Source organism: Alligator sinensis, unplaced genomic scaffold (genome assembly GCF_000455745.1).
Source record: "Alligator sinensis unplaced genomic scaffold, ASM45574v1 scaffold1391_1, whole genome shotgun sequence".
Classification (NCBI taxonomy): Eukaryota; Metazoa; Chordata; order Crocodylia; family Alligatoridae; genus Alligator; species Alligator sinensis.
In genome coordinates this window covers 486,838-496,245 of record NW_005842761.1, presented here as the reverse complement: position 1 = coordinate 496,245, position 9,408 = coordinate 486,838, and the positions used below count along the sequence as shown (strand labels likewise).

Sequence of the window (9,408 nt, the reverse complement as noted above, 5' to 3'; positions counted from 1 at the left end):
GAAAGAACAGAGAGGGGGAAGGGTAGAGACATGCAGGGCAGAGGGAGTTTTCTTTGGTTTAAAAAAAGTACTTCTCCTGCCCCTTCACAAAAAAACCCATAGGGTTGCTTGAATTCAAAAGCATGAGGGGCACATTCCCTGCTATTGGAGTGCAGACAGGGATGTGTTTGCTCTGTTGGTTATAGCAGGCTCAGGGCACATGAGCTGGATGGAGTTTTAAGGGTGCTTGCATGTATAGTTTCAAAAAGGTAGTACTTCCTTTTTTCTCCTGAGTGACCCAGCTAACTCTATTGCAGGACTCAAGTAACTTTTCTGGTGCTAAATTTAGTCACTTAACTCTGTCACTGAGGTCTGTGGCCACCTGCAGTGGGAGGTCTTCAATATTCAGCAACCGCCATGTCTCAAAAGGTCTTTTTCAGCAGAACAATGTTATGAGGTTACATTGGTCAGGAACTCATATAACAGCATTCAGAATAATTGTTTTTCAGAAACATTCATCAAAGAGTCTAGTTTCAGATGTCAGTGTTAGCACTATGCCCTTCGAATTATTTTGTCTTTTAGAGTAGCTAAACTGTGGCAGAGGCCTGTGACTAGCACTGAAACAAACTCCTACTTTCAACCAAATCCTCAAGGCGGGAGCATAATCTTATCTGCTGGGTTTTTACTCAAGCCAGCAAAGGAGCCAGTACATTCAAACCGTTAAAGATGATATACAAAAGGAAACAAAGCTTTTGTTGTTAGTTTTACTTAAATAAAAAACCATGAGTGTTGTCATGATATACTTCCACATACATGTAATTAGTATTATTAATAACTACCTATGGCCAGATGAAGACATGCAGGCATAGGCGGTTTGTGATGCCACAAACTACATGTGTTTCACTTTAAACTGTGCACCACGCTGCTAATTTGCATCACTGGGACAAAATTTGCTACCAGGATTTCCCTGTGGCACAAACCATGTCAAAGTGCTGCTGCTGGGAGAAATGTGGAGATGGGGGAGCAGGGAGCCCAGGGCTGCCTACTCACCTGTCTCTGCGTGCTGCAGAGCCCCCTTGCTCAGGCACCTGCTCCCCAGCCAACCTCTTTGGCTAGCTAGGGCACAGTATGCCTTGAGATGATGGAGTAGCCAGCCCTGAGCTGCTTGCTCCCCTGTCTCCCTGTGTCTCAGCACAGGGGTTCTGCTATGTAGCCTCTGCACTGAGGCATGGGGAGACAGGGGAACAGCCAGCCAGGGCTACTTGCTCCTCGGTCTCAAGGCATACTGTGCCCCAGCCAGCTGCAGAGCTGGGGTGCCATGTGCCTCTAGATGGGTGCTCCATGTGCCTCAGTGCAGAAGCCCCACAGTGGAGACCTTGTGCTGAGGTACATAGAGACAGGGAAGAGCTAGAGACAGGGCTGCCTGCTCCCCTGCCTCCATGTGCTGCCCCCCGGTCGGCTAGGGCACTCTGTGCCCCAGCCAGCCCCCCCGCTACATGTGGAACAGTGGGACAATGTGTCCCCTGCAAACTGCATGAGCGGGGGCATGCACTGCAGCACAAAGTTGCAGCACAAATTTGTGCCGCTACTATTTGTGCTGCTGCAAACTCATGCCCCTGCTTGTGTGGACGTGTCTGAGAGTCTCCTCCTCTCTCACTCACAAATGTCACGTATTTAGCTTGTAAAGGGTGCTTGCAGCTTTAGACAGTAACAATTCAAATACCAGCAGGGAAAAATCTAGTCCACAGCATGCACTACATGTTATACACATGTCCTATAGGACTACCTCTAATTAGGATTTCCTGATTAGATTTTTCAGAAGTTTTCCCCTTTTATTATCTTCCTTCTCTAAACCATGTAAGTCCTTACCAGCTGTTATCCTATTTGCGTGGGGATTATCTGCTGTACCCTACTTCTGGTTATAAAAGACCCACCTTTATCTTTAGTCAAATTCAGAGCATTATTGTATATTAATTTTGTCCATTCTGCAAAAATGGTAGTAGTTCATAGATTCATAGATTGCAAGGGGCTGGAAGGGACCTTGCAGATCATCAGGTCCAGCTCCCCAGCTCTAGGCAGTTCAATAGTGGTGGAATGATGTTGTAGCTGGGATGATCCAGGAGGTATGTGAGAGGCAAGGGAGTTATCTTTAGTTGGGAGTTATTTTTTATTGGGAGTTAACATCTCAGAAGTTATCTTTTATTGATTTGATTTCATTGTTGGGAGAGATTTAGAAAAGCTTTCAGGCACAAAATCTCTTTCCTCTAAAAAATTCTTGCCTTTCATAGTACATTATACCATTTGCTTGATCTGATTAATTAAAAAAGGACCACATTTGAACAATAAGATTGAAGAAATATTTATTAAATAAAAATTATTTGTTTCACACATTAGAAACTCTGTCCTGATACGTACTGATAACTTTCCTTAAACACTGTGGAGAATGCAAGAATCCAGTAAGTGTTACAACAACAACTGAGCAGTCATATAGAAAGCCTCTCCTCCAGGGTTATAAGACCAAGAAGAAAAAATTGGTTGAGCCTAGCAGAGAAGGCACCAAAGCTACCAGTGGAACTGCAGAACTCAGAAGTGTTCCCAGGCCCTTGGACCATCCACAAGTAGTGAGATTTCATTTCAGAAATATCAGCAACTAAAAGATATTTTTTGAGTCGAAGACCTTAAGGAATCACATGGGATTCGATTTCCAGCCATTAGTTGTCCAAGTGATCTGGTGATAAGACAATTTACTTCTCATCTTCCATATCTGTAAGGTGGGGACAGTGGTGCTGAGCTTTTTTGTCTCTCCTGATGAAAAGAACTATATAAGAACTAGGCATCATCATCACCATCACCACTATCATCATCATCATCATCATCTCCTCTTAAGTTTTCTATAGCATCCACAGTGTAATTCATATACTCTAAATTGAGGAGGGAGGAGATATTTATTCCTCCTATGTAAAGATTTTTTTATTGCTTTATTGTCTTAATACCCACTGAAATCCAAACCCCTGGAGAAAAAGATCACTTTGTTCAGAATTTAATACTGCTCTATCAATGATGAGTTGAAAAATCTCCCAATATGTATTGGGGTTTGTCATCCAGCCAGTCCTCCAACAACACTAGGAAACTTGAATTATGTACATCTGATGCTGCAGGAAGTAAATGCAAGGAGGTTTTATGTAAGAGGAAAATCTCAGAACCTCTTAGCCAGCCCTTAAGCTTCCTACAGAAGCAAAAGACGCAATTATTTTCTTTTGTATGGGTAACCTTTAAGCAGTCTTTTGCTAATGAGATACTGACCTCCACTACTAAAAATGATTAAAAGAATAACACACAATGGAGCGTGTAACCAATGTCGCTGCTGACTTTTTTCACATGAATAAAGCACAGACACTGAACAATGCCATAAGGTACAACTAATACAAATGGCCTGATTTTCAGAAGGGGTGGGGGGGGGGCATTCTATTTGCTGCCTGGTTCAATCAGTACTGAAATCCCTAGGAGTTTTTGAAATCCAGTGAGACTTGGCTTACTAATGGCCTACATGTCTTTTGTAAAGGGGTTGGGCCATAGTTTTCCCCAATGGAGATGTGGATAGTTCAGCTGCCCCCTTATGGGGGAGGCCACCAGCTTTTAGAACCTGGAAAGCTGGCCCAGGAATTTCATTGTTTTTTTATTTGTTTTTGAATGGCTATATTTAAAAACATGATGGACATTTTTTTATATACTACATTGGAGAGAACCTGAGAGCACCTGTTTTTTCCCCAAGAGCAGGCTATCCCATTCCCAAATCAGATGTGATCTCCCTGATTGAGCAAGTCTAGGTCCTGGATCTCCAGGGCTCTGAGAAAAGGGACAATGTGAGAGGCTACCGCATCGATGAGTGCCAGAAACAGTCCTCATGAGCATCTTCAATTTTGTCTCATTGGATCCAAGTCAGGATTTCCTGTTCTTGGGGTTCCCTTTTGCCCCAATACAGTCAATGACTCCTGTCTGGATTCTGTGTCCCACTGGGTGATGGGGTGGTGAGTGAATAATCCTCAGTGGAAAGGTCCTGACCATGTGGAACTGCCCAAGATCATACTAGGAAGAGATGTCTCCCAGAGCCCTCTGATGGGAAAAATATGCAGGGAACAACATGGGCTAGAAAGACGGATGAGGAACCAGGCAAAGAAGAAGCAGGGTAAATCATTCACCCCCCCCAGAGGAGTATTAAAGGAATCCACTGATATTACAATCCAGCAGAGAATCCCCAGAGAAGCAAAGCCCTATAAATGTCCCCAAAAAGATGTGTAGGTCCAGCTCATCCTTTTCAAAGCACTGGGGACTCCATACTGGGGAGAAGCATTATAAATGCACTGAGTGCACGAAGAGATTCATTCAGTGCACAAATCTGATGCAGCTCCAGAAAATCCACGTGGGGAAGAAACGCTATGACTGCCTGGACTGTGGGAAGAGCTTCAGTGACAGATCACATCTTATTATGAACTCTACACACCTGCCCCAAGTGCAGGCAGAGGTTTGGTCAGAGCTTGGCAGGGCTGGAGTAGGTATCCTGCAAGGACATTTTTTTTTAAAGGAAAATTTTTCGTGTCCAAGATCAAATCAGCCCAATCAATTCCAAATCTGAGAGTCATTCAAGAACCACATGTGGCCCTACTACCAGCAAGCATCCTCCACCCCAACCTGGGGCTTCAGGTGCTTCCAAATCCTTTGGTGGGCATCCTATGTGCAGGCCTAAACCTGGAGGCTTGGGGTCTGGATGCCCACAAGTTTCATTCACCCTCACCTGTATGGCTGCAGGAGCAAGCTAGGGAGGAGTCTCCCATTTCCATAAAGTCAGCGTGTAGCCGAGATCCTCCCACTGGCCAGTGGTGGGAAGTTAACTATAAGGTTCTCATAGGGAGTCCTGTCTGCAAGCACACACGGGTGCAACCCTGCACTACACAGTGCCATTTTAATTGCATTACTTCAGTCAGGATATTTTCCCTGCCTCCATCATGGTCATAGTATTTCTCCTGTCAAGGACATACAATATTTCTTAGACTGCTGAGTGAAATCCTCTTCCTGGAACAGAGTGGGGTACAGCCTGGGCCTGAAATCTGGCTCCCAAGTTCTGCTCATGGTGACTTCTCAAGATGTTCTGCAAATTATCTCTTCACTCCCACTCAGCTTTTCTGCTGCTCTCCTAACTCCATCACTAGCTCAGATTATATGGCTTCTGATTAGTACCTAGTCATGTGTCAGTTGCTAAAATAGCTACCTACATGAGAGGTGGCAGGGTCAGGGAGGCAAAGCCAGGTTTCAGTATGTGCCACCCATGCCCCTAGGCCAGGTCCCATGCTTCAGGGAGTACTTAACATAGGAAAGATTTTTTTTCTAGCGTCAAAATTTAAAACAGCACTAAAATGTATTCTATTCAATACTAATTTTCCTACAGACCCCGCCTCTGTGTCATGTGTTTGTATCAGTAACATTTAAAAGAATAGCATATGTTCAGGGAGAAAAGAGTAAGACCATCAGTTTTACTGTCTCCAGCAACAGAAAATAATATGTTTCGCTATAGCTTCCATAATCCATTCCTGAGCCCCTGTCATATGATTTTTCTCATGGGGTTGGTTTTGCACAGGACCCTGTGTTTGCTAATAGTGACCTTGGTGTTCTGTTGTAAATACACCATCCTGCGAAGGACAAGTAAAGTCTCTCAGTGGGATGGCAACAGCCAGCACACTGGGCAAGGAGCTACCTAATAAGGGGAGTCAAGGATGGGGTGTGTTCCTGAAATCATGCCCCTCTCTGGGATTCAGGCACTTGGCTCATGTCTCCATTGCCTTTGCCCACTCAGTCCAAAGCCCTCTTCTAAAGGCAGGCACCAACACTACTTATTTCAGAAATCAAGCTGGGGGGGGAGGGGGAGTCTTCTGTATTACTATTACTGTTGGTTTTGTTTATGGTATTGTTGATATTGATTATTATTATTCCCCTTTTTTGTTCTTTTATTATCTTTTAATGTATTTATATTGCTATGAGTTAGGAGTTGTTAGTAATTAATATTATTAATTAGTTTTATTCGTATTTAGTGATAGTCAAGATAGTAATTCCCTTATTGTATAGTGAAGTTTAATTAGGGTTAGGGTTAATGGCCTACATGTCTTTTGTAAAGGGGTTGGGCGATATTTTTCCCCAATGGAGATACGGATAGTTCAGCTGCCCCCTTATGAGGGAGGCACACTTCGGCTTAGGGTTAGCATTAGGATTAAGGTTAAGGTTCATTTAGGGCGCGTCTATATGAGACGCTGAATGCACAGTAGCCTAATAATACTGCACAGTAGCATATCACAACACAAACAGTGCTAATACACTACTGCACGATATTATTAGGCTACTACACAATAGTGTCACAAAAAAAGTGTTCGCCAGCACTACTGCGCAGTAACTCTAGTGACTGTGCATTTAGTCAGTACATCATTAAGCAAGTAGTAAAGTAAATGTGCAGTAACTACTGCTCATTAATGAATGTGTAGATGCACCCTTAGTGTAGTTCATGTTAGAGTTAGGTTTTGGTTTAGGCTTTTGCTGTAGTAAATAATCAAGCAAAAATGAAGAGCTGGTATTTTATGAGGCATACATTTTTCTAACAAGAGGTGCTTTAAGTCTAACGAGGGGTGCCTTGAGTCTAAAAAGATTGAAAACCATGGTAGTAGGTGTGTTTCAAGAGAAAAACAGAGGACATAAAGGCATCTGGTTTTGTATCAATAGAGGACAGAGGACAACCGGACTGTCCTCTATGATGGCCACCCTACATCCATGATCCTGCAGTCGTTGGGAGAGGCCAGTGATTGATAGGTGGCTCTTGGCAGTTGGAGGTGAAAGTCAGGCAGTGTCCTGCCAACTGTCCATTGACAGCTGAGGGACACCAAGCCCCAACGAGGGGCAGGCTCCTGGCTGTGATACGTATTTAATATATAGATCTAGTCACTCTTGAACATGTCCGTTTTTATTCATGTAACAGGGCAAACCTGGCAAATTACCAGACGTGACGGGTGAATTTGACCACAGAGGATTTCAAACATCTATGTGCGATAATGGCTCTTGCAGGCAGTAGTTTTCCTTCAAAACCAGCCTCAAATCAAGGAGTCCATGGCTGCCTACCCTCTGTCACATCATCAGTCATGGGCTGTGGGGCTTTGCAAGGACCACTAGAGTGGGGATGTCTACTCATTACCCAACTGGGAGGATTGGTTTGGAGGCACTCTTACTGGGCTGGGGGGTTGGGTGGATGAAGAAGCATCTGGGCATGCATGCAAAAGCTGTGGGGCCAGTTCAGGCTTTGGCTCTAGGGGAACAGGAGCACAGGAATTGCTAGACTGGATCAATTTGTCCAGTGGTCTTTCCTGCCCAAGTGCAGGGGGCTGGACCTGATGGTCTGTAAGGTCCCTTCCAGCCCCTAACAACTATGACACTATGAAACTCTGTCTCTTGACCCTCCTAGTGAGTGTCTGGCATCAGATGTTTCAGAGAAAGGTGGAAAAAAAGACATACAAGATGCTCTGCCCCTGTCAGACACCCAGCAGGGAGCCATGGTCCATACATCTAAGGAGGGAGCAATGGACCCAGAAGACTCTGTGGCAGTTTTTTGTTTTTTTGTATCGCAGGCAGCGGGTATACTTTGGGTCGAGGGTCGGGTCCACTGCGCCCACCGGTTTCACTTGGACCGAGGATACGGTGCCCCCTTCCTCTCAGGATCTAAATAGGACCCGCTCTCCACCCATTTTGTTCAGTAAAAGAAAAAGTTGCTTTATTCCACCAAGTTTGTTTTCTAGTCATATTTACTATGGTATTCACTAAATACTCACTTTTATAAAGACTACATACTTTATCAGACTGATCATTCTAAGCCCTATATCAGTAATGAGCATTATTTTTAAACAGGTTAGTCATTTTAAAGGTGGTCTTTAGATACAAATGTGTAAAGGTAAATTAAGTTAATCTTTTAAGAAAATGAGAATTTAAAAACTGCTTTAAAAACAGTTCAAGAGTCTGTATGACTCATTTTGGTCTTAGAAAAAAGATGGCTGGCAGAAAAGCTATCTACAGTTTGATGACTGGATTTGGTTCTCCTTGAAACCAAAGAAATCTTTATTAGGAACTGAAATTGTTAAGCTTGCGCATTGGACAGGAAGATAAAGACTGCTTTAAAATTTTCACGTAATCAACTCATTTATCATAAAAATGCACAGTACTTCTAAAAATATCACAACTGTCAGTTTGATTATTGGTAACTCAGGAGAAATCTAATGCTAAAAGCACTAGACCATCAGTACTGTATTTTCTCAAGGGTCATTTTTAATTGCAACTAGAGTCAAAGGATGATACAAAAAAGTTTCTTCTCCCTAAAGGGATTTTCAGATGCAAGCACTGGCATAACAAGGGGATCTTCTCCGATATGAGCATCACAGTATGCCAATAAATCAGCTGCAGCCTTGGATACTTTTATCCTGTACATATATACTTCCATTTTTATTGCTCCACAGCTTTCCTTGCTCAAGATATATTGGTTGTACTGTTAGATACCACCTCCTTCATTCTCTTCCCTGGTGTCAGGACCGAGGGTCGGTCTAAGGCTATGGCCGGTAGCCCGGACCGTCAGGTGGGGTTTTTCCACGATGGAGTAGAGTTAGGCACGGAAGCGTATTGGTTTTACAAAGAAAGCTTTACTTACACTGCCGATGGTCACAGTGCAGGGAGGAAACTTGCTTGAGTTGCAGTTGCACACAAACAAACACAAGTGAGATCTCTTCCGAACCGCACCGAACCGAGATGAGTCGTCAATGTACAACTCCACGAGTGCTTCACACGGGGGATACGTCAAATTACACTATGACGGGGAGTGGCTAAGAGCCGATCAGGCCTCTATGTCCTCCTCCAAGACACACGCGGAGTTTGCTAGGCTCCACAGCGCGCTCAGAGTTCCCCACGAGATGGTTGTGGAGTCCTCCAACTTGGGCAGAAACTGCTCTAACCTTTTGTACGGCTAGCGAGCCAATTGCTAGCCGCCACGTAGGAATAATTTAGAATTGACCAATAGTGGGACACTAATTTGCATACGTGTGGCAGGAACTCTTTTGCACCGGGGATTTCTCTCTGCAGCTGAGAAATCCACCGCGCAAAGAAAGCTCCATGTGGCGGGAAAATTCCAATGTGCCGAGGCACTAAGAATCATTGGGTTATGACATGCCCCCTTGCTGATGGCACAGCTGGAATTTAAACCACACGCGCATCGTTTGAGTCGTTATGAGCTCTCTCGGCTGGTTCGTAAATTAAACGGTTAAACACAAATTCAGACAACAAAATAAGTTCGTCCTCTAAGGACCAAATTAAATAATAGCCGGCACTAACACACAGACACATAATTATATTCATAAC

General features: G+C 43.9%; 1 pseudogene; it reads right to left on the bottom strand.

Moving 5' to 3' along the window:
* Positions 1 to 8,344: 8,344 nt before the first annotated feature.
* Positions 8,345 to 8,568, bottom strand: LOC102376239 (annotated as a pseudogene).
* Between the last annotated feature and the right edge of the window lie 840 nt (positions 8,569 to 9,408).